The sequence below is a fragment of the Saimiri boliviensis genome, chromosome 3, assembly GCF_048565385.1.
Source record: "Saimiri boliviensis isolate mSaiBol1 chromosome 3, mSaiBol1.pri, whole genome shotgun sequence".
In the NCBI taxonomy this organism is placed as follows: domain Eukaryota; kingdom Metazoa; phylum Chordata; class Mammalia; order Primates; family Cebidae; genus Saimiri; species Saimiri boliviensis.
In genome coordinates, this window is record NC_133451.1 from 83,237,490 (window position 1) to 83,262,711 (window position 25,222).

Consider the following 25,222-nt stretch of genomic DNA (forward strand, 5'->3'; position numbering starts at 1 on the left):
GGACTCCACGTAAGCACCGGGATAGGCTGGGGGAAAAGGCCAGGTCAACGCGGTGGGATACTGCGTTCCCTCAAACGAAAACTCAGCGGCGGGCCGGCGGTGGGTGTGCGCGCGGCGATGCGAGAGGATGCGTGCGCGGAGGCCGGCGGACGCCGCGGGCCGGGCGCCGCCCTCCCCGCCGCCCCGCCCCGCCCGCCCCGCTCCGCGTTCTATAAAGGCCGCGCCGGGGCCCGCCCTTCTCACAGCCCGGGAGCGCGGCCTGCCGGGGAGGTGGCCCCGGCGCTCCCCACACAGTCACACTCCGCGCACTCACACACTCGGAAGCGCCTCCCCGCGTCCCTCCCCTGCCCTCCTCTCGCTCTGCTCTCTTCTCCCTCACCACAACTAGTCGCCGACCTGCTGCCAATCCGCCTCCCTCTCTCTCTCAACATGACTGACTGGGAAGCGGCGGCTCCGGCAGAGCAGCTCTGCTGGCGCAGGCAGGAGGAGCAGGAGGATTATTAAATAACGCAGCTCGACTCTGTGAACTGAGAGTGGAGAGAAGGAGCCCAACGGCCGAGAAAGGGAGGGAGGGCGGAGAAGGGGGACCAGGAAGGACACCCCGGTGCCCCGAAGACATAAATCCCCGAGTGCCCGGGAGCAGCCTTAACAAGCGGCACGGAGCCCTCAAGGTAGTAACGCCCCTGGTGCCTCAGCGCCCCCGGGTCGCGCGTCGCGTCGCCGCTGTGCGGGGCTGGCCGCAGGCGGACGCGGGGGATGACCGCCCGGCAGGTGACTGCGCCTCGCCGGGGCCGCCCGGAGCAACGCGCGCCCAGGCCCGGAGCGCCGGCTGCGGGCCCGGCGTGCTCGGCGCAGAGACCTGGCCTTGCGAGCGGGGTGGGAAGGAGGCGGGCGGGCTCACTCGCTACCGGCCCGCGACTCCCGGTGCGCTGCGCGGCCGTTTCCTCCGCGCTCCTGCGTGGTCTGCTGCCTGCGGCCGCGGCGGCCGCTCCAGGGCGATGCGGAGCGGTGGCCAAGGAGGCGAGAGTTGGCGCAGGCTTCTGGTCGCTCCCCTCCCTCGCCGCTCACGTCCCGCAGGTAGGGGCGGCCGGCCAGTGCTGGAGCCCGGGCTGCGGGTGCTGAGGCGGGGACGGCGGCGAAGAGGGGGAAGGGAAGGAGGGGCGGGGAGCCCGGGTCTCCCGGAGGCGCCGCAGTGCCGGGCCGGGTCCGCCTGTCGCCTCCGCCTGCTAGTCCTCTGGCGCTGGTTTCCTGGATGGGAGGCAAGACCCTGCCCAGAGGCAGCAGTCACAGCAGCGACTTAGAGTGAACCAATTGCTTTGTGGTGGCGTGTCAAGAGCCCGGGTGTGTGTGTGTGTGCGTGTGTGTGTGCGCGCGTGTGTGTGCGTGCGTGCACGCTCCGGACTAACCAGAGGGTTGGTTCACCTGAGTAGGAAGTCAGCCCTGAGCTGAAACCGCATGTGGCCCTCTGGCTGGCCCCTTCGCCTTTTGGCTTGTGTCCCAGGGACTCGTACGCACGGTGCCAGCAAGGGGTAAGGGTGACGGAGGGATTTGTGAATGGTGCTTCTCCGCGCGTGGAGGCTGAGCCGAGCTGATGTCAAGGAGGAGGTATCCAGAGTGAGAAGAAAGGCTATTTATGGCAAAGAGTTGTGAAATTTCTTGGGGTTTCCTTTAGTGTATCCTGAGCTGCTCTCTTTCTCTCTCCTCTCTCTGTCTCAGAATTAGAAGCAATTATGCTCCCCCCTCCTCTCATGGGACCTGGAATATGAGATGAAGTAAAAAAAAAAAAAAAAAAAAAAAAAAAAGAAAAACAAACCAGTTGTATTTTTACAGGTAGAAAAAAATACTTCTTAGAAGTTACAGATTCTTTGCCCTTTAATGTTTTTATGTCCTCTACTCCACTCCTCTTCCCTTTTCAGGCAGTCAGCAGGACTTACAAGTCAGAAAATACCTACTTGGTTTCAACAGTTTTCATTTCTGAAATCTGTACAGTTGAATACCTTCCTATTGAAATGTAACACACAGTCTCCATTCTCTGCCCCCCAAAGGCTATTAAAAATAATGTGTACACGTTTAACATAAAGGTGTTTTTATTAAAAGCCTCAGGGAGAATGGAGGCGTGGACACCTAGGTGGGGGTCAGTTATCATTGGTTCCTTCAAAACTGGTTGTTAAGCGAAGACCTAAAATACTTTGAGTCTAGGCTATAACATAATTGGTTTTGGTTTCTATTTCTGTTTGCTTTATAACAGGTACATGTTCCAGATACGCAACTTGAAACTTGGAGGTGACTTGGGGCAGTGCCTGTCACCGTGCTTATAAAATGAATTTTTTTCTCTTAAAAGTAGCAACCTGTACTTTTATAGGACCATGACTGGATTTGATAGTAGGACAGTGTCCTTAATAGTTCAAACTGATAACTGTAAGAGCGTGCCAGCACGTTTTTCAAACATTGAAATTTTATGTTGTAACCACACTTTAAATAGTTTCACCAAAGAGAGAGAAGTAAATTGGTCAACCTATTGTTAGGGTGATTTGTTTTCATTTAAATTAATTAATCATTTTGATCAAACAAACCAACTGTTGTTTGTATTGTTTTTTCAGCTGAACATAGCTTTCCTTAAGAACTGGTTCATTTGAAAAACAAAGAATTAGGATTTGATATTTATATTTTGTTCGATTTATGTTGATTTGAAATAAATTTTCAACACTGAAGCATGTGCGCAGCTTTAAATATTAGGTTAGAACTCAGATGGGGAACCACACTCTGAGGGTTATTACCTCAACTATCCCAAACTGTGGGAACATAAATAAAATAGAGAACTTAAAAATGTAATTGATGAACTGTATTACTGCAATCATTAAAAGTCCGATTTATATGTATTTTGTTTTTTGACAGTCAAGAGAATCAGCAACTGTTTATTATTTTAAAGATACATTATTTATACAATCGAACCTTAATTTAGATAAAACTAAAAGTAGAAAATGAAAAATTTATTATATTTTTACCATAATAGTTATTCAACCCTTTATTGCATTTTATTACTCATCATGATGCTCATAATAAAAGGCCTACTGTGTGCAAGGTACTACTGCCTAGGCATTGGAAAGGAACGGGAGATTCCTTGTTCCCTGTCCTTCGGAACTTGCTTGCCATGTGGGAGGAAGATGATGCTCATGCTTGAGCATAGAGTTAACAACCCATAACAATAAGAGATTATATGTCTAATGAGTACTACAGGAGTTCAGAGCATGGCAATAACATTTCATACTGGATTTTGTTTGAGAATGCTTTACGGGTAGGTAAGACTTGCTTGGTCTTGATCTTAAAGGATAAGTACCATTAGTACATTGCGGATAAGAAAAATATAAGGGATAGATGCAAGTGTCCTGGAATAATAGTAAAGAAGACATAAGGGAAGATAAGTTTGTTTTGACAAAAATTAAGATTGCTGGATACTTTGCAGAGTGCAGGTTGGGTCTGTTTTGGATGTACATCCTTCCACACATTCTTTTTTTTTTTTTTTTTTTGAGATGGATTTTTGCTGTCACCCAGGCTGCAGTGCAGTGGCACAGTGTCAGCTTACTGCAACCTCTGCTTCCCGGGTTCAAGTGATTCTCCTGTCTCAGCTTCCCGAGTAGCTGAGACTACAGGCGCATACCACCTTGCCCAGATAATTTTTGTATTTTTAGTAGAAGCAGGGTTTCGCCGTGTTGGCCAAACTGGTCTCAAACTCCTTACCTCAGGTGATCCACCTGCCTTGGTGTCCCAAGTGCTGGGATTATAGTCGTGAGCTACCGTGCTCGGCCTATATTGCCTTTTAACAGACAATATGTACTTGTATTACTGCAATAGTACAATAGAGTTCTCATAGAGAATATGTGCTTTAAAAATGTAAGTATATCCACGTCTCACTAATGTGTTGAGTCAAAGTGGTGCACATGCAACCTCTTGTAGTGAGGTGTTTTTGGTGTTTCCTTAAGCAAATCTTTTTAGGTTTTCTCTAAAGAAGTGTGATGATGTGTAAAATAATAAAAATATTAATAGTGAGCATTCATTGAATACTTAACATTTTATTCTTCATATAAAATGTGTAGTCAAATAATATATTTTCTATAATGTTTTATTTTAAAGTTGTTAGATTTATTGAACCCATTAGATTAGGTTTTATTTAAAGTTATTGTATGCATCCACATAATAGTTAACTATCGCTACGTTATTTGTCATGAACATAGAGCTATGATACAGAGCTTGTGGTGAACGTTTTATAATTTCAGCAACAATTTTATGGCTATTCAATAATAACAATTCTCTATTCTAAACTTAATTGATTTTTCTTTGTGTATATATGTTTATTTTAGACAAACTGTGTCTTTGTGCATGTATGTTTATTTTAGACAAACTGTTTAAAATGCATTTCTTTATTTTAAGAATAAAGGGGAAACATGATTTGACTTTGAGCCTGTCTGTTCAATATGACACCCAGAAGTATGTTGTGGTGACAGTAAAGAAATTGCACAAATATTAGACATGGCTTTCAATAAATAACCAAATGGAATTACTTTCAGATTAGTTGAATTAAAATATTTTCATATATATATATTTTGTTGACAGCGAATAGATAAGTGTTATTACAAAAGTGAAAAGCTACTAAATCACCAGTTTTATATTCATGCAAGAATGGAGTGATTCCCCATGTAGTTAGGGTACAAACCAGACTATCTGTTAATTGGTGCCTTTTGAGTTTGGTTTTGGACTATATGTCACAGGTGTATCATTTTGATAATGTAATCTCATCCACTCTATGACTGACAGCTTCTGCATGATTTCCCTATTGGATAGTGACAAAATCTGTTTGCTTTATAGTGAGTACATACGCTTCTATCAGCAATATTATCTTCCCTGTGCAAGAGTGTCAGTTAACAATAAAACATCAAGTCTGGGGTGGAAGAAGCAGTGAAAAAAGATGGGGAGATTGAGGAGAAAACACCATAACAAAAGGAACATGTTTTACTATGAAGCTTAAACTGAATATTAAAATGTAAAGCTGACCATTCTCAACTGCAATACATTACCAAGATACTGTTATCAGTCTGCTTATAAACAACCATATTGCATTTTAAGTTGTTGCCATGCAGGCTACATTTTTTACAAAGTGTTTGTTGGAAATGTTTACTGAGGTTTTCGGCATATTAAAAATTGTTAAAATATTTTTGCTTAGATCATTAATGAAGTTATTTGCCAAATTCCTGGCCCTATACCTAGGTTAGCTTAAAACACGGCTTTTGGTTTTGCATCATTTACACTGCATTAACTCTTCTAAAATATTAAACTTGATTAAAATTTTTGAATTTTTAAATTGTGCTTTGATACTAAATACAGTCCAAAGGACTTTTATAAAGAAACACTTTATTATCTAATGACAATTCTTAACCTAGAGTAGTGGTTTTCAAAATGCGGTTCCCTAAGCAGCAGCAGCAACTACAAAAACTTGTTAAAATGCCTGGGTGCGGTGGCTCAAGCCTGTAATCCCAGCACTTTGGGAGGCCGAGGCGGGTGGATCACGAGGTCAAGAGATCGAGACCATCCTGGTCAACATGGTGAAACCCCATCTCTACTAAAAATACAAAAAATTAGGTGGACATGGTGGCGCGTGCCTGTAGTCCCAGCTACTCAGGAGGCTGAGGCAGGAGAATTGCCTGAACCCAGGAGGCGGAGGTTTCGGTGAGCCGAGATAGCGCCATTGCACTCTAGCCTGGGTAACAAGAGCGAAACTCCGTCTCAAAAAAAAAAAAAAAAAAAAAAAAAAAAACTTGTTAAAATGCCAGATCTGGAGCCCCACCACAGACTGATTGATTCAGAAGGGGTGGGGTTCTTTATGTGATTCTTACGTACTCTAGAGTTGAGAGCCACTGACCTAGAATATTTCAGAGTGAAATTTGAAGGCTGTGTGTTTTGTCTGTTTTAATAAGTACTTTTCACAGCGGGTAGTAAACTAAGGTTCAAATATTCAGTCTTGGAAGATATTGTACTGTCCATCAAAAGATTTTTGTCTTAACTATGTTTTCTTACCAAAATTTTAATGAATTGCCATTGCTTGTGCACAAATTTGCTGTTGACTGGGGAGGGAATACATGATAATTTAACTGGATAGTAATGACCCCGGGCTGGACCTTACTGGTAGTTAGTTATAACGCAAAGGGTATGCACAATACAAACTTGGCCAATTTCTGTTTAGTTTTGTTGACTCTCGTGATATTTTTGGTTTTGGCATATAGTAAACACCTTTCTCTGGATAAAATTACAGTTGTTTTAGCTGTGCAGTAATAATGTCACACCTGTGAAATGTTCTAAGTGTCACTGTTGAAATAAATTTTAGACCATACATCTACATCTTTCAAAGTTAAGGATAATGTGTTCACATCCTGTACCTCTTTTATACCACTCTTCCTCTCCCTCACCTCCGAACTCTTGCTTCTCTACTTCAATCATCACTTCCCTAAGGATACCCTTCCTGGCCTTGTTTTCTGCATCATTTGCCCTGTTATATATAGTTTTGCATTGTGTTCCTCTTCCTTGTGGTACTTTTTGCAGTTTAAATTTTATGTTTTATGTGATGGTTAAGTATTGCTTCATCAGTGTTAGCAGCATCCAGCACATAATAGATGCCCAATAAACAGTGCTTAAAAGAATGTATGATAGCCAGGTGTGGTGGCTCATGCCTGTAATCCCAGCTACTCAGGAGGCTGAGGCAGAAGAATTGCTTGAACCTGGAGGTGGAGGTTGTGGTGAGCAGAGATCGCACCATTGCACTGAGCCGAGAAGGTGTCATTGCACTCCAGTGGCTCATGCCTGTAATCCCAGCACTTTGGGAGGCTGAGGCAGGCCAATCTTGAGGTTGGGAGATCGAGACGATCCTGGCCAACATGGTGAAACCCATCTCTACTAAAAATACAAAAAATTATCTGGATGTGGTGGTGCATACCTGTAGTCACAGCTACTTGGGAGGCTGAGGCAGGAGAATCGCCTGAACCTGGGAGGCAGAGGTTGCAGTGAGCCGAGATTGTGCTACTGCACTTCTGCCTGGCGACTCAACAAGACTACATCTCAAAAAAAAAAAAAAAAAAAAAAAAAAAGAATAAATAACGGAGCTTCTGTGCCTTCATTCTAAGGATATTTTATTTTGTCCAAAGAACGAAATCTTAAGAAACGTCAACGATAAGGGGATTCTTAGAATTTTTGCAAACATAGGTATTTATTTCCTTTTTATTGTTCAAATGATGAAATATTATTTTATTAACAATACAATGACTATAATGTGCTGGACACTTCTTACGTGATATATACTTTATAATGTTATGCCATGTCATTCTAATGTTGTAAAGTTAGTTTGCTGCCTATACTAGAGATGAGGAAACCAAGTCTCTGTTCTATGGTCTGCTAAACTATATAGACCAAACTTTATTTTTAAAATTAGAATGATGCAAAAAGTATGAAACCCATACACAGAGAAAGTCTGAGGAGTATATCTTTTCTTTATTCCTAATTTAACCAAGGGCCCAACAGCAATATCTGTGTATTACCTGTCCTTTTGCTACCATCTTCAATGATGCTGCCATTGTTTCTTAGGCCATTGTTCCAGTGACCCAAGGAGGACTTGGAGATGGAGGACCTGCAAGGCTGGAACTTCCGTCTTCTTATTGCCTTTTTAAATAGGGATATGGTGCACTCTCAGTGCTATTCAACCACAATTCTCTTACTCTTATTTAGTCAGAGTCACTCAACTCTTTAATGAAAATGTAAGATATAACCAGGTATAATTTTGTGAATGTGTGACTTCATGCAGAGAAAGTTCACACATTAGATATTCTTTTTCATATTTTAAGTTATGCAGCTTATCTTCTGGAAAGGTTCATGCAAAGCTTTGAGCATCTTGCTTAAGACAAGTTGAGTTTAGGCGCAAGTTATGAATCTAGCTTTCCTCCCATGAAAAGGAAGGATGTCCACTGCTACTATCAGATTTAATTTAGTTTCTTTTAACTTTTATTCTTTAGTTCATCTCTTTAACTGTGGGTTTAATCAGTGTCCACATGTTCATAGCAAATGATATATTTAAAAATTGATTTCATAGAAGTAAATGGACAGAAAGTTAAATTTGGTTATTTTGAAGCTCTCTACTAGACTATACAACGTTATGTATTTTATAATGTCTTTAAATTAGTCAAAATCATGAATAAAACTAGATGAATAATATCAAGGATTAAAAAATGTTTTTTTAACTAAGTATTTCACTTATGGCCTATTTTGTTACTTTTATCAAAGACTGTTTCTGTTTTTGGAAGAATTAACTCTAACTTGAGCTTAGCACCTGACTCAGGAGCGTTCCTTCTGTATAATGAAAAAGTAACTGATTTAAGTCCCAACATTTTGGGACTTAACATTAGGCAGCCCTTAATATTCAACTCTAACGTTACCACATATTTCTAGTAATTCGGCTTACTTCTATAACTGAAACTGATTTCTCACTTAATAATTTCACCTACGTCTTGATAAATTATCCAGTCTCACTATTCCTCCTAGCATGTGAGCAAGGTCCTTCTTTTGAAAAGACTGGGATCCTGCTTCTGAAACGACCTCATTTCCTGAGCTATTTTATCTGCCAGCAGACTCCCAAAAATACATTTTCCTGGATCTCTAAACATTGCTAGCTCTTAGAAGTATGCTTCATTTCAATACTCATTCTTGGACTTCCATGATGCCAGCTACTTATGGCGTATTGCCTTGCTCCTGCATACTTAGACTGGGTAGACTTTTTATAAGTATTTACAGCTGTGCCTCTGGAGTGCTTTCTAAAGTACAGTGCAAGTATAGCACCAGGTTAGGACCATCACCAGACTATTTCATTTTGTTGCGTGTAACCATTCCTTAGCTGGCTGTGCCCTGCTAGAGAGATAGTCATGCGTCATCATTGACAACAAAATGTTTATTACGTAGTTAAAGTCTATCAGTTTCAAAAATAATGCACCTCTTATTGGTATAATCTTAAAGTATAAATTACCAATAATTTGTGACATTTACTGAACAGTTCAATCCACAATAAATGAAATGCTTGTTATTCTGTCTTATTTGGTGTCCAAATATGATATGCGTATACAAATATGTGCACAATGTGTATATGAATTATTTAGGGTTTGACCATTTCTCTTTTTCTAGTCACTTGTTAAGTTCATGATGATATGACTCTTCTGCATTCTCCTTTATAACCTTATTTGTATGCAGTGTATTTAGAATGTAGAACAATTGATGGAATTAATTCCACACAGTGAGGTTTCTTCTCCAATTTCTCCAGTTCGTTAGTGAAATTTAGTACTGTTCCTGTGCTCAAGGAGTGTTTGTTAGCTGGGTGTGGTGGAGCACTCCTGTAGGTCCCAGATACTTGGGAGGCTAAGGTGGGAGGATCACGTGGGCCCAGGAGTTTGAAGCTGCAGTGAGCTATGATCACACCATGTACTCCAGCTTGGGCAACAGCAAGACCCTGTCTCTAAAAAAGAAAAAGGAAAAAAATAGAAATGTCTGCTCAGCCAAGTGTACTACTGTAATTCAGCCTTCATGGGGGTATCAGTGATATACCATTCTTATTAAACAAATTCAGAGTAAGTTGTATTTATGTATCTATTCACTGAAATTAGCTCTTTCTTGGAAGTATTTTAATTCTGTTAATGAATTTTTATTGTGTGTGTATGTGTGTTTTGCAATAGCAGCAAATAATGGATCACAAACCTACATTATGTTTACAAATAAAAGCAAAGTAAACATGAATTAGGGGCATGGCAAAAAATAGTTAACTTTCTTTGCAATTATTCCTTAAGAGAAGTGTTTTTATGTTTGTCTGTTTAGTTTTTTTCTTTATTTTATAGATGTAGAAGGGACCAGCACATTAAATCTGAATATATAAAATGTATTGTGATGCTTCTTTATATTAGACAATATTCTTCAAGGCATTTAGGAAAAGCTTGAAGGGAGAAACCATGCATATATGCATACCAGAAACATCAGATGAGAAGCTAGGAAAAGGAGGGAAATACTAGCACTAAACCAGACTCAAATTCATTGTTATAAATATATATTAAGAATAACTTATTTCAGGTAAAGTTTCAGTATGTTTTAGAAATAACAAAACCCTACTGAGTTTGTACGATAAGATCCTAAGTTTTCAAAGGAATGTTACCTAGGGCACAGATAGCTGAAGAATAATTATTGACTTTTTTCAGCTATTAATATTGTATTCATATATAATAGACCAAGGAATATTAAAAGTATTCATTAATAAATGAGTTCCATAAGAGTTAGAATTTTACTCCCATAATATAAATCTTAAAAATTAAAGTACAGATTACTAAACTGGGCCATTAAATGAAACATTACAAATTTGTACAAAGGTATATAAACTTTTAGAAACATTATGACTAAAATATGACTTTGAGGAGTATTTCTTACAGGATACCTCAAAGTGTAAATATAGGGGAATTGAGGAGATAGGTTTATGATCAACAACATTTCAGTTTCTGATAGGAGGAAGGGTCCTGAAATGGGAAATTTTATGTTAATTATAGGGATAGTATAGTATGAATTCTAGCCTGGATTGAAACGCAAAGGGGATAAGGACCTCAGAGTGCTAACTATCCAGTGAGGAGAAGGAACGTATTGTCTCCCTGGTTATTTCTGAGGAGAGTCAGGTGATATAGAAAGCACCCAGCCTCAAAGGCCTGCTGCAGGAAATAAATGGATGAGGTATTTTGAAAGCCAAGGGATTATAATTTGAATATAAAACAGATGAGTAAATTTGAGTTCTGGAGATTCTCTAATCTCAATTCCAGTCTGCTTGATGCCAGTCTGTACAGTCACCTTTGACACAGAGGAGCTATCCAGGGTACTAGATCCTGCTGCCTTCTCTTGCAAAAATGCAAAATATGTTGTTTTTGTTTATGTTAATAATAGAGTCTGCTGCTGCAGATGCTACATCTGTAATTACTAAACTGCAATTACTAACCTTCCATCACTTGGCTTATTGTAGTGGGCCCTTCAAAGTTCCTTTCAAAAGTAAATTCATGGAAGGCCTTCTCAATTTCACATAAAAAGCATATTCTGAGTTCCAGTAATATCCTGTGTGTATTAGTATCCAATCACCATTTAACATATCATAATTCACTGCTTGTTTGTACTTCATGCTCAGTAGATGGTGAGTTCTATCAGGGCAGGTTTTTTTGTTTGTTTGTTTTTAATTTTATTCTCTTTCCCCACCAGCTGGTCTAAACCAGAGATGCGACAGTACTGTGTATGCAAGTGAGAAATGGATGAATAAATGCACTACTGCTTAAGAGTGATGTGGATTTCTCATTTTTATTTTTATTTTTGGAGACCAAGTCTTGCTCTGTCACGTAGGCTAGAGTGCAGTGGCACAGTCCTATCTCATTGCAGCCTCAAACTCCTGGGCTCAAGTGATCTTCTCACCTATACCTCCTGAATAGCTGGGACTACAGGTACACACCACTACACCCAACTGAGAATGACATGAATTTTGTCCACATTGTGTGAACTAGCTCCAGTGCTGAACATTGTTCTGAATCCTACCCTAGGCTCACTTTGAACACTGCTCTTCCTGGCTGTTTCATAGACTGAAAATTTATTCTTAATTTGGAGCTGAATAGCTGACACTGGCTAAAAGTCTCAAAGTAAATGAAAGGACTGGAGAAACTGTAGCACCTAAACTACATGCATTAGGTGTTAGTGAGGTCTAGGGAAGCAAGAAGCAGTGGTCCAGGCTAATTTGGAGAATGGAGGTCAAAGGAGAGTCTGTTTTGTCACTTCCTCAAACCAAAATCCTGAACACTTACTCCATGTTCACTTTTTAAGGCCTTTGGGATATGGCATTTTCTCCTACTTGGTGCAGCCCAGATTCACATTTTGAAATGTTGACAAATCTGAGGTCATGTGAGGCTGCCAGGATTCTTTTGTTCAGTAAACAAATGTTACTAGGCCCTATGCATGTGTCAGTTAATGAGACCATGTATGTTTCCTGTCCCTATGTAATTGATGCTTTTGTTGAGAACAGAAGTTGGTAGACTTGTTTCTTCTAGTAGCCACATTAGTGACATCTTAGCTTGCCACACAGAGTGATTGTGCTTGTTTTCAGATCTCCACCCTGCTGCCCACATTGTTTCCCTAAGTTTCCAAAGTGGCAAAAAGGGACTAAGTCATCACAGAAAAACTCTTATTTACATAATAGGTATCCTGCCATTACTGTGGTATTGACCTGCTGATCACTTTGCATGATGTTGGTAAATTATGTGCCTGTATAGATATTTCCTTATAGAGATATTTTCAGAACAGTTTAGGTTCCATGGTTTCTATTTTGGTCAGAAATTCCCTGAATTTTAAGCGCATAAACCATAGAAAATAGTTGTGTGGTCTTTAGGTGGAGTATATTTTCACTTTATAGGTCTAATTTGCATGTTTTTGAAGTATATGTACTATATATCCTGCAGGTCATATGTTCCTGTTTCCTGTTTTATTTACTTATTTATTTTTCACATATTGCCAACTGTAATACTTTAATTATGAAGTAGAAAAAGAAAAGCTGTATTTCTTGGTAATTTTCTTCCTTGAGAACACAGTTGTATAACTCAAATAACTAATATGAATTAAAAATAACTTAAGTGTAAAAATATGAAAATGAGGTATGTGCGGTGGCTCATGCCTGTATCCCAGCACTTTGGGAGGCCGAGGTGGGCAGATCACCTGAGGTCAGGAGTTCAAGGTCAGCCTGGACAATATGGTGAAACTCTGTATCTACTAAAAAAAATTCAAAAATTAACCAGGTGTTGTGGTGAGCACCTGTAATCTCAGCTACTCGGGAGGCTGAGGTAGGAGAATTGCCTGAATCCAGGAAGAGGATTCAAGCAGTGATCTCTGTTGCAGTGAGCCGAGATCATGCCACTTGTACTCCAGCCTGGGCGATAGAGTGAGACTATCTGAAAAATAATTAAATACATAAATAAATACATGTATGAAAACGAAAAATGAATAAAGCAAAAGTTCTCAGTAATCATTCTGAATAAACTGATTGATTACTAACAGAAACTTTCTTTGCTAATTATTTACAATTATGTTAAATAATATGAGCATCATTAATTGTATAGATTAAAGGCCACTAATACTATTTTCTGATTATTACTAGAGCTGAAATACTCTTAATAAAAACTATGTTTAATCTATCTAAAACAAAGTTGCCTTAAAACCCTTTCAAGAGTAAGTACAGCCGGGCGCGGTGGCTCAAGCCTGTAATCCCAGCACTTTGGGAGGCCGAGGCGGGTGGATCACGAGGTCAAGAGATCGAGACCATCCTGGTCAACATGGTGAAACCCCGTCTCTACTAAAAATACAAAAAATTAGCTGGGCATGGTGGCGCGTGCCTGTAATCCCAGCTACTCAGGAAGCTGAGGCAGGAGAATTGCCTGAACCCAGGAGGTGGAGGTTGCGGTGAGCCGAGATAGCGCCATTGCACTCCAGCCTGGGTAACAAGAGTGAAACTCCGTCTCAAAAAAAAAAAAAAAAAAAGAGTAAGTACGTGTGTGCGAAGTTTAGGTGTTTTGTAGAGAAACTTAAGAGAAAGGGATGAATTTTAGCAATCATCTGAATCATTTGTATTGTGTAAATACAGCCCTAGGAATCCTCAGTACTCAGTCAAGTTTAGGACTCCTTAGGGACCAAAAGTGGTGATTGCCTTTGATTTAGAGTGTGTTTATAGAAAGATGGGTGCTGCTGAGATTATGTTCTTCTTTGACAAAAGAAAGTAATGCTGTTAGGGTTAGGATTAGGGGTTAGGGCACACATTTTATTAAATTAAAATTTTTTGACTGAAATACTTTTTGACGTTAAGTCAAACTTGTATCAATCTTTGTTATATGTGTGTATGAACACATAGACACAGGTATATAGTAATTTATTTATTATGAAAATTGTCTTGTATAACTTTCTTCTAATTAGGTATTTTTGGTCTACTTTTTGAGAGGGGAGGGTTGTTTAGTGTTCTTCAGGGAAACAGAAACAACAAAATATCTATTTATCTATCTGCCTACTTATTGTCTATCTTCTTATCTACCTATCAAAAGATTTATTCTAAGTAATTGGCTTACATAACTGAAATCTGTAGAAATGTCTGGAAGGCTGGAAACTCAGGCAGGATTTTTATATTACAGTTGTGAGGCAGAATTCTTTGTTTTCCAGCAAACGTCAGTCAGTTTTTGTTCTTGTTGCCTTCAACTCATTAGATGAGACCCACCCCACATTGTCAAGGGTAGTCTGCTTTACTTAAAGCCAAATGATTGTACATATTAATCATATCTATAAGATACTTTTACATTAACATCTAGAGCAATGATTTATCAAACAGCTGGGCATTATAGCCCAGCCAGATTGATACATAAAATTACCCAAAACAAGGGATGAAGGATAATATGTTAAGCCCTTTCTGTTTTTACATAATATGTTGGTATATACATACTTTTTCTTTGGTCAGAGATATTTTAGCATTGGTTATTTACTGGTATATGTAGACACAGGTTATCATTCATTTGTTCTTTATTCATTTATTTAGTATGCAATAAGTGCAAGAGACAATGCTATGCAATTGAATAATTTAAAAAAATGAATGAGGAGACTATCTATTAAGTGTGTTAACAACTCTAGTGGTAGAGCCACAAATGTATTAAATTGACTGATAAATAAATTTGTGGAATGAAAATGCACTTTTCCAACTTTGCCAATGAAATATCATTTTTCCCATGAGCAATCCGCTCAAAAAACCCCTATTTCAAAGTTAATATGCTGAGTTATTACACTTATTAGTTTAAGGATAAGTTGTATGTAAAACAGGATCCTGAAAGGTATGCTTGCCCACTGCAGGTCAACTTCATTTGAACAATGTTGACTGTGCATACATTTATTTTAGCACATTAAAGGGTTTGTACCTGTATTCAACCTATGCAAAGGTGATTCAATATATGCTCAGAGAAGCGTGACAAGTGGACTGTCATGTTTTATTGATAGTCTTGCTCTTTATATAGCATAGAGTAAAAAACATTTGTTTTACTGGCTGTAAATAGGTATTTTTGTTGCCATCCTGTTCCAAAACTGCATTGTGTTTCTGTTTTTTTTTTTTTTCAATGAATATGGATTTGTCTGCCTGGCTTTGGAAGCTCTTTGTAAGCTCACCACACTTTGTTAATCCAAACACAGATCTTCTACTTTGTTAAGGTCATGTAACTTAGAGCACCCTCATACACAAAGCATATGCATTTAATCCTTTTTGTTTATGCAAATCTCAGCTGTCATTACAGGCCTAAGTCCATGAAACCTTCCATGACGACTTTAACCCTCCTGGGGAGTTTCTTTTGCAGCACTCTGGGTTGTGAGCAATACCTAGTTGGCACCAGACAATTAAGTACAGTTTGTTCTGCTACAATGCATTTTTCTATAGTGGGAATTAGCTCCAACATGATGGGTAAATAGGGGAATTGTGTTAGAAAAATGTGGAAGTTCTTTCATGTGTGTTTTTTCCCCCAGCATTATCATATTTATCTTCACAAAATAACTACAGCTGAATGCAAAGTATACTAATACAGGCAAATGCACAGTGCAACAGAGGGATATTGTATTATTTATTTACCACTTTTTAAAAATTTTGTTTTAGTATGAGTAAGCCATAATTTTAGCTTTGAAAGTGCTTATTGTGCAGTTTTTCTTGATCCCTACAGCCTCTTGGCTAACTTCATTTTTTTTTTTTAAGAGAAAATTTGTGTATTTTCTGTATTATTTCTTTATTGAGAATTTTACATGTCCTTATGTCCTTTTAGGCTTGCAGGATGTTTATAAAAAATTGTTATGGTTTTGGTTAGAACTTTATGTTATAAATTGCATAGGTTTTGAATGTTTCTGCTACAGCTCTATTTTTTGATTATCCCTGTTACAGTTACTGCTCAATTTTTCGGAATAACAGAACACACATTGCAGTAGCAGGAATTCAGCAAATTTACATGAAATCACTTAATTTTTATTTGGTATCCACTGTGTATCACTTTCTGGTGCTAATGTTGAATGTATTAAAAGTGAGAAAGGCTTGCTTTTTTGTACACTGGGCTTTCTAAGAAAATATCCTGTATGATGGTAGTTGTAGTTCTTAGTTTATTTGAAGGGGAGGAAGAGAGATAATAGGAAGTAACTGTTACTGCAAACATTGGTTTCAGCAAACATCAGTTTTTGTTCTTGATGCCTTCAACTGCATGTTTTCCCCTCTGCCTGGAATAATCTCCCATTCCTGCCTTATTAAGCCAATTTCTTCTCAAGCTTCATCTTGCAAGTCAAGCATCATGTCTTCACATTATTTTAAACTCTCACCACCATGTACCATATACTTTTCTTTCATAGCCTTTAAGGCAGCTGCAAATTTATAGTCATTTGTGAGATTATTTAAATAACATCTATTTTCTTAGACTGTAAACTTCATGAGAAGACAATTCATGTTTGTTTTTTTCCACCATTGTATTTGTATTTCCTAGCAAGTACACACACACACACACACACACACACACACACACACAGAGACCAGATATTAATATACCAATATAAATGTATTATATATATTACATAAAAATTTATATTTTATAATACATATAAATGTAATATATATAATACTTAAATGTATGTAATATGTATATATTAGATATATGTAGTATATAATACCTAAATACATAATTTTTTGTTGAATCAATGGATTTTGGATAAATTAACTTTTCTTTTTTCATTATTTTAGATAGATTAACTTGTCTTTTACATTTTTTAAACAATTAAATCTTGAATATGCATCCTAGAATTAGTTATTTTACTTCTCTACCCCTACTTTTTTTTTTCTTTTCCTGAGATAGAGTCCTGCTCTGTCACCCAAGCTGGAGTGCAGTGGTGTGATCATAGCTTATTGCAGCCTTGAACTCCCGGACTCAAGCAGTCCTCCCACCTCAGCCTCCCAAGTAGCTGGGGACACAGGCATGTGCCATCACACCCAAGTCATTTTTCGTTGTTGCTGTTTGTAGAGGCGGGGTCTCCATATGTTACTCAGGTTGGTCTTGAACTCCTGGGCTCAAGCAGTCCTCCCACCTTAGCCTCCCAAAGTATTGGGATTACAGGCGTGAGTCACCAATCCTTGCCCACATCTCCTTTGTTATCATCACATTTCCAGGTCTGTATTCCCATTACTTGTAAGGCCACTTCAGCACCCAAGCTGTAAGCTACCTTTTTAAAAGAGAAAGATATAAATCACTTGTTACTTGTCAGGTCGTTCCATCTGTTGCTTTTTTCTCTCAAAACTTGGATTTGTTTCTTAAAATTTCATTTTATTATAATTCACAGTTTTCCTGAACTTGCTTCCATATCTTACCTGTTCAAATTATAGCTAGATAATATTCATGTTCTTGCCAGGGAAACTTGATTGTGGAAGGAAAAGTTTACTATTCATTGGATTAATTGTGGATGACATCTTTGCTGTTTCCTATTAAATATGACATGTAGGTGGCTAGATTATTTAAAATAAAATATCATTAAGTTAAGTACCTGTGAATGATCATCATATACCTCTTGTAACATTCATCCCACTATGCATTATAAATAATTGCTTCACTGCCACTGCCTTGGATATAAATTACATGAGGTGTTTGTGAATGTGTAGTCAAATTTACTCAATGCACATAGTAAACAGCTGAGTAAACTCTTGTTTAAGCAGTGAGGAAAAAAAATGTGATAAAGTAGTGGAATATAGTTAGAACATATCTAGTCATCATTTCAGGCATAAATACCAACTGGATTCTAGGTTACCTGGACAATTTAAAGTGTTTAGAGAATACAGTATAATAATCAAATAGTACTTTTTGCTTTCTGTGCATCACAATTACATGCAGCCAATTTCAGGTATTCAGACTATGTAGTATTTTTATGCCTTATGGAAAAAAAATTATTTAAATTATTTTATTCTAATGCTTAGGTTCCTCTTTGTGAATTCAAATGCCCCACTTACTCATTTTGATCATTGTTTACTTTTTGTATTATCCACTATTTAAACTGTTACTATGTAATATCCTAAAAACCAACCAAAGAGATCAGCTCATCTAAATTAATTAGTGCTGAGTATTATTTCTACAAAATTTTGTGACCATCATTATTTTCATTTCAATAAGCAGTCTATTTTCTAGCTACCTACAGTTTAATTTTGATTATAAAAGTGTGATGGTCTGCGAACTTCCAGGCATGAAGTATTATGATAAAAGTCAAAGAATTTATTTCTTTTTGCTTTATAGATGACATTCGAAATACTAATTCTATATATGTTACTTTCTACCTTTGAAATATTCTAATCTCATAGGCCCCAATCAGTTTTTAAATAAAAATCAGATAAATAGAGCACTTTTTTAATTTAACCAACAAAATACATCATTTTTCATGCGTATAGTAACTCCAACTAAGTGATTGTGGAATGCCATAAAATCAAAATAATACATAAATAATTAAAGAGTCACATTATAAAATTAGGAAGTGTAAAAGAACAATAACAGTCCCACTGTCTGCTTTTTGTGTTGTATGTTACGCCTTTAAAATAAAATTTCATTGCTGTATCAGTGTGCTTTTCAGTTTCATGCTCTGCATCCATAGTTGGATTTACATTGTCCATAGTCTTCGGCTGACTCACTGTATTTAACATTTCAATATCTATTGCATCAGTAGGGATTTTGTTTTTTACAGTCACATCGGTGTTTATAGGAATTGGCTATAGATGTCGAAAATGCGAGGGAATATGATCTTTATGCCGTCATTGTTTTAAAGATAAGTTACAGAGTTTTCATTGTTGTTTTGACTGTATTAATGTTTTCTATCTGCGAAGTGTTTTGTAATCAAAATTATACTTTTTCTTTTATTATGTCTTCATTATTTGGAGTTTTTAAAATCTGGAGCTAAAATTCAGCATCCTTGCCTACCTAATACGTGCAATGGAAACAAAAAAATTCTACAGATTATAAAAAGTTTTAAAATGCCAGAAATTTCATTTAATGCTGATCTGTGCACTCACAGGCATTGTTTTAGGTTACGTTCCGCCCCCTCCTCCTCCCCCTCCCCCCCGTGACACTGACAAATAAACAGCTGATAGATTTCTTGAAATAATCTCTGAACTGCTATTAAATGAGGGAGGCTAACTGTTATTATCTATGAATTAACACTCTTACCTTCCCAAGACTTAAAAAGAAGATAAACTTTAAATGGGAAAAATATTTCAAAGTAAAATACTCAGCTAAAGTAGTGAAAAAGAACAAGTGAGATAAGTACTATTCTTTTGATGTATGATTCTGTAACCTTCTCATTTTTAATATTCTTGTATTTCTAGTCTTTTGAGAAGTGAGCCCAAATTTATATAGCACAGATGTAGAATTTTAATCTACATCTACTGTGCAAGAATAGGAGATCAGAGGAATATTTTAATATGTAAAGGCTCTTTAAATTTTTATGGAGTATAAAATAATACTTTACCCATATTATGCTTGTTCTCATGTTTAAATTTAACAAATGTAAAGGGCATGATCTTTAGATCATCTTTTTCCTCTTAAAAATCATCTGTTTTGCGGTGCATATTAATGTCTGAATTAGCCTAGAAAAACAGCTACCGTCATTCTAATTACTGGTAGGTTTGGTCCAATAGCTTGTAATTGGTTCAAAGAGCAGATCACAATAAAGATACACGTTAAATAATAAAATAGGGCTGTGAAGTTGGAAAATTTAGTTTAGTATTGATAATTTTATTAACTCAACTTACGAAATTGGATTAGTATAATTTTATATTAGCTAATTGTGATACGATCATGTTTATAAAATATCTTAATAGGTCATTATTTATCCAAAGGATTATATATCTTGTAAAATAGCACTGTTGAAAATTTTTCACCAGAAAATGATAAATTTTCCGTAACTTGAAGATGTGACATTGCTTTGACCAGGTTGTTATGTGTTTGACTTGTGTCAAATCAGTATCAATGCTACTAATAGTTTCTGAAAGCACGTGAATTATTTTCCTTATAAGACACTATGATATCCTAATAAAAGTAATTAACATATAAGATTAAATATTCATATTTATGATCTCAATAATTTATAAAGCCAAAAAAAAAAGAAAATAATTTATAAAGCCAAACCATAATGTTTCTTCTAATTGTCTTCAGGCTACAACTTGTATTTTGATTATTTTATTTACTTATTTACTTAGTTGTTTATATAGTGATTTATTTATTTGCTATTGTAGTTATTTATTTTTAATTCTTTGTTTAATAACTTGTCATTTAATGCTTTCCATGTGTAAGACACTACTGTGTCTGTGGGTAAGACACTTTAAACCCAAATTTAATGATCTCATTTTATTCTCGTAACAACACTATGAGATAGGTTTTTGATTCCCATTATTGTTTGTAAAAATAGGGACATAGAAAACTCATCAACTTGTCACTGATTGCACAGTTTGTATGTGATGGATAAGTTGTTACTTGGGTTTATCTAGGTTAATCTGAAAAGATAATTTTATGAAATGCATAAATGCTAATTATGCCTCAAAACTTGTAGCATTTGAACAATTCAGTGTACTAAAAGAAAGAGGCTTATGATACTGATAATCTTCATGACAAAATTATTTCAGGTTTGAAAATGATATGAATACGTCCATGAGTACAAACATTTGAAAACATTTTCACATTTTTATTTTAAAATAGAAATGCCATTCTATTAGCTATACTAATGTGCCCTCATTTTTTAAAAAAGTTCGATTGTGAACATATACTATGTAGGTCACAGTGTGATTGTGAGCAAGGTAAGTTATTTGAAGATTATAATTATAATTTGATTTTAATAATTTTATAAAGGACTGGGCATGGTGGCTTACTCCTGTAATCCTAGCACTTTGGGAGGCTGAGATGGATGGATCACTTGAGATCAGGAATTCGAGACCAGCCTGGCCAACATGGCAATACCCCATCTCTACTAAAAATACAAAAATTAGTTGGGCATGGTAATGCATGCCTGTAATCCCAGCTACTTGGGATGCTGAGGCATGAGAATTGCTTGATCCTGGGAGGCGGGGGTTGCAGTGAGCCAAGATGGAACCACTGCGCTCCAGCCGGGATTACACAGCAAGACTCTGTCTCAAAATAATAATAATAATTTTATGTAATTATAACTTAATTTTTATAGTTATAGGCAACTTTCAGGAGGCAAAAAAATTAATGGTTTATATTTTTTTCACCCAAATAAACACATGTGCATAAGCAAAATAATAGTGCTTTTAAGTTCTGATAGTTTGTAGATCCACTAGAGTATCCATGAATTTAGTTTAAAAAACCCAGTATTAGTCTCTTGAAAATATGCAATCAGGAAAAAAAATTGTACAATTTTTTTTCATTAAGTTAATATACTCGGATTGATAGCATCATAAGATTTAAAAAGTATACAAAGAAATACATATTGTCTAGAATGTGTACAGGGTTGTTATAGATATGATCCTGGTCTTAGAGTAAAGGGCTTCTTGGTTAGAGAGAAGAATCAGAGAGATAGGAATTTACCTACCTGCCGTAGTAACAACTGGGAACAAAGCATTCCTCAGAAGTTTTAGAGTCTGTCTTCTTCTTTCCCAAATTCTGTCTATCTCATTTGAACGTCATGGGATACTTATTTTGATTTCAGTTTTGCAATGGACAGATCCCGAGCATTGGAAATCAAATGTTTTGCCTATGATCTCATCATGTAATTAGTACTTCTGGCTTTAGCTAACTCATTTTTCTTCTCTATCTCATTCCTTGGGGCTATCAAGCTGAACCTGTAACACAAACTTACCTGTATGTCTACTCTCCTCCTAGGAGGCATAGGCATAGGAATACTGTATTTCTTGAGTCAGTCTTCTTGATGCTTGTTTTTACAAGTAGATCACACCCTAACTAAAAGACAGGAGTAGTGACATGTATTTAGAATATAAAAGATATTTTGGCTTCATTAGAATTTTATCAGTGTTTCTTATGACATCTATTTCAGAAATCCTACGTTTGTAATTGCAGGCAACAGCCAGTACTGATACAGCTGTTAGTATTTACCAGCTACTGTTCTAAGAATTTTACACATATTAATGCATTTAATCATCACAATAACTTCATGAAGTAGGTGATGTTTTTATTTTGAAGATTAGGATATGAGGGATAGCTATATTAAGTAAATAGCCCAAATTCAAAGAGTTATAAAGTAGTAGAACAGAAAGGGCCAATCCATGCAGTAGGGCTCTCAACCACTTCACTGTGTAGACACAGAGCCTAACCAAATTTTGTTCATAAATATTTGCTATTTTGTTGTTGCTGTTTTCAGGCAAAGCCATCTGGTGGCCCTTTCAAGAGCAATGGAAGTCTAATATTGAAAAAACTGTCCATTTCTATGCTTGACTTTTATATTGGAGGTAATGCCGTTAACCCAGCATCAACTGGTAAATTACTCAAATCAGGTAGACTAGTTTGAGATTTCTCTAAGACAATCCCAACATTCAGTTATACTTAAAAAATGTGTTCATCTTTGAGAAATGGAAAGCAAGTAATTGAAATTAAAAATACGCTTATGAGTATCTTTGGCATCTTTGTGACAATTTTGGAAAAACTTATAATAATCTAAACTATGATACTTCTTTAGGTAATGTTTGAAAATCAGAAACAGACTTGTTCTTAGCTGAAAATTTTATTATTATAAACTTAGTGCTATTGAACTTTGCTTAAGATATTTAGAGATGCATGGAAAATAGAAACATTCAATAAAGAAAAAAATCAGTATATTTTTTATATTCAAGTTAAGTCTGCATTGTATTTGAAATAAATAATGTTTTTCAGAGTAAAATAGTAAGAAACTTTTATAGACAGGTCAATGTCATAAGAAATATGGAAATCATATGTGTTTATTCTGACTTCATGAGCTGCAAAGTTGGCCGTTGAACAAAATGGGCTAAAACTGCATGGGTCCATTTAAATGTGGATTTTTGCAATAAATAAGGCTGACCCTCTGTATAGGGAATAATCACATCCTCAACCAAACTTAGATTAAATATATTCGTGGGATGAAAAACCCACATAAAACAGAGGGCTGATTTTTCCTTTCTGGTAATTGTACAGGACCAACTGAGGGGACTTGAATATGTGCAGATTTTGGTATCTATGGGGAGTCCTGGAACCAAACCCTGTGAATACTGAGGGACAAGTGTATTCAGTTTTCCAAATGAGTAAAATATTGTAATTAGTCTGAGTTTCATATTTATTTTTGTGTTCTTTTTGAATAGTAATGTCAGTTACTGTTGCAAATGTGGGGAAATAAATGGGGTTTCACACATTTGGTGAATTCCTACCTAGTTATTAGTAGGGGAAGGAGGTCAGTAATCCTGCATCTTGTTGCTTTAAGTGAAAGAGATACATAACTTACGACCATTGTGTATGTGTAGAAAACTCACCTTTTGTTTTAAAAAAAATGTTATTACCAGCTCATGAAGCATTTTGAACATAAAAACATTTATTCGTAATTGTACCTCATTCATCTTCTTTACTACATTTAGGACATTGACTCTTATCAGTGTCCTAAATGTAAAAAGCAGTATGTTGTTAATACCAGTACTGACCACAGTGATCTTTTTATGTCTAGGACACTAATTATTAAGAAGAAAGACCAGTGCTTCACTAAGCAAGCCACTCTATTCTGTCTAAATATCCATATAGAAAACACATTTGAAGCTGTGCACTGGGTTTAATATTTATATATAGACAGCTTTAAGCTTTAATAATCAGTTTGTCTATTTCAGGATTCAAGTAGTTATTAATAGGTCAGTGAATAAATATATCCAATATATCTCATCATTCTGAATTATTTTATTGTTTTGTGTTTGGAGTTTATTTAAAATATTATTAAAATCTTTTTTAATAGATTGTTATTTTTTTCGTCCTCACAAAAGCAAAGCATTTGATTTAATAAAAGGTTCCACAACCCTGCTCTGGCTTGACAAAGGCTTGCTTCATTGATTAGCATGAATGAGAATATGAAAGATTTAAAGAAAAGCTGTCAAAGCAATTAGAACTAAAGTCCTCCTATCACTGAATAATGAAAATCCATGCCTGGAACACTTTCAAATGTACCTAAGAAAATTGTACTTACGCAAAATGAAATGATAGTATAAGTGAAATAATAAAAGCCAAGAGAGGTAAAATTGTACAGGTAGCATTTTAATATATTCTTGCTACTACATTTTAGATTTATTAACAAACATAATGATATATGGTTTCTGCAAAAAGATATATGTATAAATTTTGATTGGGTGTTATTTATTTAGATGATTAGATTTAATATTCAATTGTTTTAAAATGTTTAGCTTTAAGGTGATTTCTATAAAGTCTACCATTTGGGAGTCTTTCTTTATAACTTAACTTTTAGTTCAATCATTTAAAAGAGAATATTGATATTCAAGCTACAAAAGAGATTAACAAGACATTTAATATTTAATATACATCCTTTCTCTTAATGCTTTTAAATCTTAAAAATTTAGAATAAATTGATAGACTGTCAGAATACTTTGTGTGATTAAGAAAACTAATGATACAAACAATGTACCTGGAGAGTAAACTCATAATCATTTTATATTTTTATTAAAACAATTGATTCTAGGAAATCGTGACAACAATAGATTCTTTTCCATTTGTTCAGTTATTTAGTATTAAAAATTATTTTTTTAATCTTTACAATGTGCATTTGTATTTACATTTACATTGTGAAAGACACCAAGATGAATTTGACATGGATCTGGCATTAAAGGGCTTGCAGTTTAAGGAAGTAACTATGACAAATATACTATAGACCCTAATACATTAAATAGGTAGAATGTAAACCACCATAAAATGCATATAAAAAACAAGAGATTATTTCCAGTCACATTTAGTAAAGGAATCACCATTGAATACTTTATATTAGAATTTGGTTCTTAAATCTATGCATTATCATTTTAAAATGTTTTTGACTGCAAGTAACCGAATCAAAGCATCTTAAGCAACATGGGATTTATCTTGTGTCATAAAAGGGTTCA

General features: G+C 36.4%; 1 protein-coding gene across 3 annotated transcripts in view; it reads left to right on the plus strand.

Moving 5' to 3' along the window:
• Positions 1-229: 229 nt before the first annotated feature.
• Positions 230-25,222, plus strand: part of CCSER1 (coiled-coil serine rich protein 1) — a 1,354,615-nt gene continuing 1,329,622 nt past the window's right edge. For 2 of the 3 annotated variants that reach the window (XM_074396448.1, XM_039468594.2), the window contains exon 1: positions 231-671. The gene's annotated coding sequence lies outside the window, so the exon portion shown is untranslated. Of the gene's footprint in view, positions 672-25,222 lie in introns of all 3 variants that reach the window. The other variant, XM_039468593.2, reaches the window with a different exon arrangement.